The 9,018-nt window shown below is 38.3% G+C and overlaps 1 non-coding gene across 1 annotated transcript; it reads left to right on the forward strand.

The window, feature by feature from the left end:
* The first annotated feature begins 8,696 nt into the window (after positions 1-8,696).
* Positions 8,697-8,815, forward strand: LOC112482186. Its single transcript, XR_003047233.1, has one exon. It is a non-coding gene; the product is annotated as a 5S ribosomal RNA (ribosomal RNA).
* Positions 8,816-9,018: the final 203 nt, after the last annotated feature.

Genomic DNA, 9,018 nt, shown 5'->3' on the forward strand with positions numbered 1-9,018 from the left:
TTGGGAAAAGTCAGGAATGAAGACACCAAGTCTGAATTTGGCCTTTCTCCTCGTCTCTCCCCTAGGCCCCTGCGTCAGAAGAATTTCCGTCTTCCCTCTGGACACAATATTCATTTGTCACCATTCTCCATGGGTATTATAAGGATATTAAATCCTATCTATAGGTTCTTCTGGGAACTGAATAAAATAATTTGCAAAGCTTTCCTGCCTAGTCAGTGTTCAAATTTTACCCCAACACTGAGCTGTCTCAGGCCTGAAATGTGCTTGGAGACTTTTATGCCCAAACCTACAGACGCATGTCCAGGGTCCCACAGTGAGTCAAAGACAGAAAAAAGACTAAAAGCCAGGACTTCTGACATTTAACCAATCTCAAGATTTTCCACAATACAAACTGCTTTCCTAAAAAACTGATAAAAGGAGGGGGAGAGGGCATTTGTTTACGCTTTCAGGGAACACACACCTACAGAGAACCTCCTGAATGTTAAGGCACAGGACTAGTAAGTGGGGGAAGAAGGTGGTGAGGCACTGAGCGGTCAAATTCGTAGAGATGAAAAGACACTTTGATATGCATGGGAGAACTCTGAGCATTGGAAATTGCGAGAGCATTCCGGCAAGATTCCAGCTGGAGAAGTAAGGGATTTAACCGGAAGAGCCTCGAGGATACCCTGGTGAGTTCTCACTCACGTTGAGGAGAAAATGTCATCAGAATGGCAAGAGGGCTCTGGGGACAGTGCCAGAACAGCCTTCAGGACAAAATTAGAACCTAAGAGACCGTTTTACAGGCTGCCCTGCCATAGAACTCAGTCCGAGTAGTGTATGGGCTAGAATTATGAATAATAATAGCCAAAGAGGGGAGGAAAGATACGAAAGAGGAAAAGATAAAAAAGTACCAAAATCGGCAATACTATTTCTACTTTTTTCTTTCTTTGAAGCCATAGTTAAGACCTTCTCATAAACTGAACTTAAGTGTAAAGTACATTTTATATTACAGTGCGCTGCAGAGAAACAAATCGCTGAGTACAGAAGTGTAAGAGTAAATTCTGCAATTATAAAGGAATATATTTTCAATTAAATAAATCTCCAATGCTTTTCTTTTCCTATATTGGCATGTTTAAATCTTGACTTTGGCTTTAGAGTAGAATTCAAATTTGGGCTCAGACACTTTTTTAACCACTCTGAGTAGTGGATTTCACACATATGAAATCAGTATGGTCATTCTTTTATCAAAGGCAATTTGAGTACAGAAGGAATTGACAAATGAAAAAAAAAGTTTCCCATCAAGCAAGACAATGTGTCCTACTCATCTTAAACTGTTCTCGAGTATAGAAATAGGAAAGCATCAAAATTCTTTTCAGAAGCAAAATTCTATACCAATATATGATTTAAAACAATGGTTAAACTGATTAAGCACTATTCTAAGTATATTTTATAAATTAACTTTAATCTTTACAATAACAACCAGTAGAAGCAGAACTGGGATTCAAAGCCAGGTTATCCAGCCCTAAGCCAGGTGGGGACCAGTTACACTCACAGTCTCTTAATAATAATCACTGTAATGTGACCGGGGACAAAATTCACAAACAAAAATAAGTATCTTTTCTATATAAAAATAACGACCAAATAAAAATGTAATGGAAGAATATGAAAGAAAACAAAATATATAAAATATCTAATATGCTTAAAAAAAATTTAAGTGAAGAAAATGTTAAGCTCAACTGAGGAAACTATAGGGAAGACCTCGCCCCTCCTCAATGAATTAAAAGATATAACCTGTTCTTGGATGGAAAGACCAATTCTGTTAATGAGTAAATGCATGTGATCTCTGGAAAAATAATAACAGGCTTCTTTATGATGAACTATTCAGGCTGATGTTCAAAGCTCGTAAGGAAAAATAAAAGAGAAAGGAAAACCAAAAGAATTCTGAATGATGAGGAATATACAGTAAGATATCAAAACATGTTTAAATCTACAGTAAAAATGTGGTAGTAAAATGAAACTAGATCTATGGACTATCTAGAAATAGACTCGAGTAGAATTTAATATGTAAAAAAGTGACATTTTATAATAACAGGGAAAAATATAGCATTCACTAAATGATGCTGAGACAGACAGCCATAAGGAAAACTACAATTTTTCTATTTTACCCCTTATAACTAACTATATAAATAATCCCATATGGCACAAAGATTTAACTATAAAATCAAAAAGAATAGAAAACACAAAAGAAATGTATCATAATCACTGAATACAAAAAAGAACTTTTTCAACTCTTGACCCCAAAAAAATAAAAACAAGGACTTTTTTTAAAATATGATAAATTCAACCACATAATGAAAAAAAATATTAACGCATAGGGAAAAATATCTGCCATGACTTAAATCAAAACAGAAGTGAAAAACTGGCCGTAACAATAAGCAACATGTATCCTAAGCAAACACTTTATTTCCTTAATATATCAAGATCTTCTAAAAATCAGTAACATAATATCTAACATTATTATACTAAGAATACTAAGTATAGGACATGAACCACTGCTAAAAAGATATAAAAATGACACTTGATTATATCTAGAGACATTAACTATCACAATTTTTTTTAAAGTTTAAACTATCAAATATCATTTTTACTTATAACTTGGGAACTCTGACAATCAGGAAGAAACAGGCTGAGGGTACTTACTTGGTCATTTGCCAACTTACAATGTTTCCTTTAACAGTGAAAATACAAATTTAAGACCTTGTCTTTAGAGAAGCATGAGACAGTAAGGCTTAGGCCATTCCAGTCCATCAGATAACTGATATAACAATAGAACAAATAAAAAGAATTAGAGCTTAGGAGTTCTTTAGTCTTTATATCTTACACTTGTCATAAAGAGCTTTTTATGTGCTATTTTAATTTTCATCCAAGAGTTGAGGAACCTCACTTCTCGGCACTCCAAATGAGAATGTTAAAGCTGCAATTAAAAGTTTTCACTGGTAATTTTCTCGAGTATGAATAAAAGGCAGGCAGGACACCTCAAGAGAGAGAAGCAGTGACCAAGTTATATTGACATGGACAAGCTTCTTTTTGCCCAACTCTTCCAGGACTTTGAAAATAGGAGAGATGTCACAAATCCCTGCTTGGACAGAAAACTCTGATATCAGAGGTCCAAGAACCATATAGATAATATCTATTGATTTCCTAATATCATCTTTAAGGCAAAGCTTTGGGGCTGAAAACTTCTGATATTTCTCTTTCATTTGCTTACTCAATTTTAAAAACTATTAATTTGGATAATGTCAATTAAGAGTTTAACTAAAAGACAATTAATTGGATACTGTCAATTATAATGTATATTACCTATTTTTAAATATTGCAGACAGCTGCCTTCTCACTAAAAGCTTCACTGTACAATCTCCCCTGATGGAGGGGATTGGGTGAAAAGGCCATCTCCCCCATCGCAGGGCGCTGATACAGAGGTGGGATCAGAAAGAAAGAAACGCCCTAAGATATGTTATTCAGGGGTAAGGCTCAAGAAACAGGCAGCGATGGTATCCTAGAACAAATTTTAGGTAACTCAAAGCTGTCCAGAGGTTCAAAAAGACCCCGAAAGTGAGCAACAGAAAGACACGTTGGTGTCGCTGCAGCCTTGGACCTTAATATATTGTGACCTCGGGGTTCTACTCCAGCAGGACACACAGCAGCTCTGGGTCCTTCTGGCTTCTTCAAGGCTCTAGATTTGTGGCCCGAGCATGCGCAGTTCACCCCCCACCCACCCCGGCTTTCTGACCTGATCCGTCCCTCTCTGCCCACCTTTTGGACCAGACCCGTTCCTGCACACCTGGCCAGGTATCTGGAGGAGGAACTGCAGCACCATGACTCGGAGTGTTAGGGGTGGCAAGGGGGCCATCGATGCCGACGTCTGCATGATAGGTAGTGTGAGCCGGGCTCCCCAGGCACGTGTGTAGAGGCGGCGCTTCCGGCGCCTGGGCACCCACGTGTTTCTCATCCCATGACTCCCTGCTGCCCCCGTTTAACTACGAGATCCCGCGAGATCGCGCTTCCTCATGGGCCTCCGGTGACTCTCAGAGCCTCGCAGCCCTTTCTCTCCCTGCTTCTCTGTTGGGATCAGGGGTGCTCCCCACCATGCACCTGGAGTCACACAGCGCACACTGTGAGCTCCAACGGCAATCCGTTTGCCTTCCCGGAGAAAAAAAAAGTGGGGAGTAAGTGGTTATTTTCTGCTCTTTAGTTCACAAATTCCTTTGAAATAATATATTATCTATTTAAAAAAATAATTAACGAACATATCTAATTGGAAACTAAATGTAAAGGTCCATCATGAGATCCTACTTTGCTCTCTCCCCCTGTGTGGCATTGCGCTCGCCCACATTTCCCTGCCTAGGCAGGGCCAAGTGGCTAGTTCTTGCCAAAGGGCTGTGAGCAGAATTAAAATGTGTCATTTCCAGATCAGAGCATTGGGAGCCAGTGCACAGCTCTCTCTTCTACCATGGAGCCTGGAAGCCTCCTGTTGTAGATGGCACAGCTACAAGACGCAGGGGGCTTGGACCTTCGAGTCACCATTTGGAAAGGAGCTTCTCTCCAGAGTTAACAGATCTGTGCTGCATTTTGCATGACTGAGAAATAAACTTCAATGCGTTAAGTCACTGACTTCTGATTCTTTAGTACATTCGAAGAGCTTATTCTAATATAATTCAATTAACATGTTAAATATTTAGCATATGTAAATATGCTAGGCAAATAACAAATACTATGCTGCATAAAGTAGCTACTCGATAAAAGTAGTAAATGTCAGACATGGGTAGACTAAGAAAATAAATAAAGCAGTATCTTTCCAGACATTTCCAAATTAGTTTCGACGCACCCTTATTTTTTTCAATAAAAATTTATCGAGTTCCTATTATGAACAAAGCATTTGCTAGATGGCTGCCGAGATGAATAAGACACAAGGCTCTGCTCTTGAAGATCTGTCAGACCAGTGAGGTACAGACAAGCTAACAGATGATTACAAAACTGTGTGGGGACAAGCAGAAGTGAGCATGAGGTACTGTGGGAGGGCAATCTAGCTCAGACTGGGAGAATCCTGGAAGGCGCCCCGAGGAAGCAGTGCCTGAAGAGCAAGAGTTAGGCTGATTTTAGTTCCTTGCTTTTTACAGAGGACAGCTATCAAACCTAGATGTTGCTTTTCTGTTCAGTTGGAATGTCTGTAATGTAGTTGGCTATTAAATAAAATTTCAACTTTCTTTAAGCAATCAAGAATGAACATAAAACTCTTATCAGCTCTCACTGTGACCCAAACCGTTTTGAATTCCACCTTCAATACTGATGAAAAAGTAAAAATAAGGAATATATAAAATGGGGTCACTTTAATCAAGCTGCTAAAATTGTTAACATAGTGAAGTTTGAGGCATGAGGAAACACCACATTATTGCTCTAATTAGCTGTGTTTCCAATTTTATAGTGAAACCTACATCCCAGAGCTGTTATGAGAATTGAATGAGTTGATAATGTATATATACCTATAACATTAAGTGTATGATGAATAGTTAATATTATGAGTATTATCGTTACTTTGTTGTTTTTGTGTTGTTATTAACTCTAGAGGAGTTTTCATCTGGAGTTTGTAGTTCCATCCTAAAATTAGACAGTTAATCTTATGTGATAATAAGGCAATAAAAATAACAAAGTTACATTCCTGAGAGATCCAGAGCTGAGTAGCTATGGTACTAAACAGAGGAGTAGGAATGTGGAATAGGCAATCCACTTAATGGTTCTGTGTTTCATTTGTAAACAAGAGATTCAGTACTGTGTCTAAGAAGAATATGGACATCAGCTTTCTGTCCATGTCATGTCCCTGAGAGATGCCATCTCTGCAGCATGTTGTTTTACACCTGAATAAGAAATATTAATTTAAAAATCTTATGGTTAAGAAGCCATCAACGAGTCTCCTAACTTTACAACTAAATTAATTTTAATAGTTTCATTTTACAGATTATACAACTCAATTTCAGAAATATTAGTCTTAATGGAAATTAAGAGTTGTGATGGGGGAAAGTCAGAATTCCTGACTCTTGGTAAAATAGCCTTCCTTGGCCTTTAACTTCAACCATACAGAACCCAAAGTGTAATATTCCAGGAAACCAAAAAGGAAAATAGATCAGTTGAGTGACTATAATCCTGGAAACTAAGAAATCTGAATTTCAAACACTGCTCTGGCCCCAATTTGCTTTATGCTAACATCCAAGTCATTTATCATTTTAGGATTTCTCATACTCTTACAATAGAAAACCAAAGCACTTTATAAGGATATTAATTCTGTCTGCTTCTTGGGGATGCAATAATAATGTAAAGTTCTTTGAAATGGCAAATACTAGAAGGAAAAATATCTGATTCAATGTACTATTCCTATTTCAATATCAAAGCCCAATGCTGTGAGTTAAGGATAGAATGAAATCACTTGAAAGTAAATGGTTGATGAAATTTCCCAAAGTTCAGCTGTATCTCATTACATCAGATCCTTTATTTTCAAGGGTATGCAACTATTACAAAAAAAAAAAAAATTACCCTGTCTGTTCAGAAGAGGCTGAAATTCTTCCCTTCACTCTGCATTACCTCATACATTTGGTTCTTAACATTTCTCTAAGTCTTAGATATAATGATATGTGTGTAAGCACGTGTGTGTGTGCGTGCGTGTGAATGCAATGTTCAAAGCAAGGTGGAAGCTCCGAATCTAAAAAACCCATTCTTTCTTCTAAAAAATCCAGTCCTTTTTAAATATATTTTTTTCAAAAAGTTTCTGCTTCACTTAAATAAAAATAAAATCTGACATCAAGACAGTGGGTATTATAGTAATGGAAGGTGAAGGTGAGCAATATAAAAATTTTAAAGTAGAGATTCATCTGAAGGCCTGATCAGCCCAGTTTCTAAGTGTTCACTGCTATTCCACTGCAGTTTGAAGTCCCTCCTTGTACAGTTCTTCACTAGTTACCAGCCACAAAGCTTCCACTAGTTTACAAGAATTTTATTCTCCAGCCTGTAACCTTATGAAATGGCCACTCAGCTACTGTCTGCAGAAATACAGAAGCCAACATCACCAAACTCAGATTTCAAGAGCTCTGCAATTCATCTCCTGAATATAAAATCGATAATAGAATTAATTGATTATTTAAAAAATAGCCAGAATAAGTCAGAGGGAAACTTCCAAGAAGGCAGGGAGTAGTTTAGGACTCACGCAAATGCTCTAGAATTTGACAAACAGCCACACCTTGCTTTGGGTACTCCATATAATTCAGAGCCCACAGAGAAGGAGGTGAAAGTTTAAGAGGCTGAACAGTACGTCATGCACATGGTAAGGATCAGATCTTGGGAAATTGTGAATGCATGTAAATGACCTTAAACTTTAATCTGCTGGATATTTTGAGCAAGAGAACAATATAATAACACATGTTTTAGGAGCATAGATTATGCTTAGGAGTCAGAAAAAACAGTCACGAGGGCAAAGCATTATTTTGGGAGAAGTTCATGAAGCCTGAGTCATATCATTGACAATGGGAAGGAAGAGAAAGGGATGACCTGAAGAGGGACTCAAGAGGTAGATTTGAGAGGGTGAGACCGAAAGAGCAGATGGAAGAATCTCAAATTTCTGGAAATCTGATTTCGGTTTTGTATAGGATTAAGCGACTTACTGAAGGGCGATGCGTTTCTCAGGGAGAATATTGCATGATAAGGAGAGGGAAGTGCATTGAACACCTACTATGGGCCGGGCAGTGTTCTAGAAGCTAGTATTACAACATTGAACAAAACTGCACCTTCATTAGGTGAATGGAGAAATAAACTGCAGTACATCAGACAGTGGACTATCTATCATTCAGCCCTAAAAAGGAATGAGCTATCGAGCCATAAAAAGGCATAGAGGAAATTTAAATGAATATTAATTACTGAGTGAAAAAAGCCAAACTGAAAAGGCCACCTACTTAAATTTCCAACTATATGGATTTCAAGAAAAGGCAAAACTATGGAGAAAATAAAAAGATTAGTGATTGCCAGAGGTTGGGAGGAGGAGGGGATGAATAGTTGGAGTGCAGAGGATTTTTAGGGCAGTGACACTACTTTCTACAACACTATGATGGTGGATACATGTCATCATACACCTGTCAAAACCCGTATAATGTACAACACCAGAGATGAACCGTTACAAAAACTATAGGCTTTGGATGATACCGATGTGTCAATGTGGGTTCATCAGTAGTAACAAATGTTCCACTCTGGTGGGAGATGTTGATGGTGAGGAGGTTGTGCATGTGGGGGAGGGCGGGGAGCGGGGGGAATCTCTGTACCCCCCTCTGAATTTTGCTGTGAACCTAAAACTGCTCAAAATAAATAAATAAATAAATAAAGGGAACTGCATGCATTACAGGAAAGGGAGCTTCTGTTGTAGAAGATAAAGACAAATTATAAACAAAGACAAACTAGCATCTGATTGCCGGTGAACCAAAGGGCAAAGGAGGAGGAAGAGGGAGAAAGTGGAGGGGAAGGAGAAATTACTGTACGGGGGTGATTGAGCCTGACTATCGAGAGAGTAGCCATTACACAACTGGATCAGAGAAGAGCAGGTGTGGAATGTGGGAAATATGGGAGGAGCGGTAAAGGGCACCTTTTAATACGCCCACGTTTTGTGATAAAAAACAATGGATATAGTCTACGGCCATGCCACCCTGAACACGCCCGATCTCATCTGATCTCGGAAGCTAAGCAGGGTCGGGCCTAGTTAATACTTGGATGGAAGACCACCTAGGAATACCAGGTGCTGTAGGCATAAATAAAGAAATAAAGGATATAATATATAATATTGGATATATTATTTCCAGTATATGGAATGAATTTTAAACACATACACTGTCGATGAAGGAGAAAACAATAGGAAAAGGGGTTAGTAAACCTCATAGAGGAGTGAGGTTGCTCTTTAACTAAGGTGGTCATTAAATAAAGGGTTGTGAAAGGTCTCATTGATTCATTGAC

Source organism: Pteropus alecto, unplaced genomic scaffold (assembly GCF_000325575.1).
Source record: "Pteropus alecto unplaced genomic scaffold, ASM32557v1 scaffold35, whole genome shotgun sequence".
Taxonomy (NCBI): domain Eukaryota; kingdom Metazoa; phylum Chordata; class Mammalia; order Chiroptera; family Pteropodidae; genus Pteropus; species Pteropus alecto.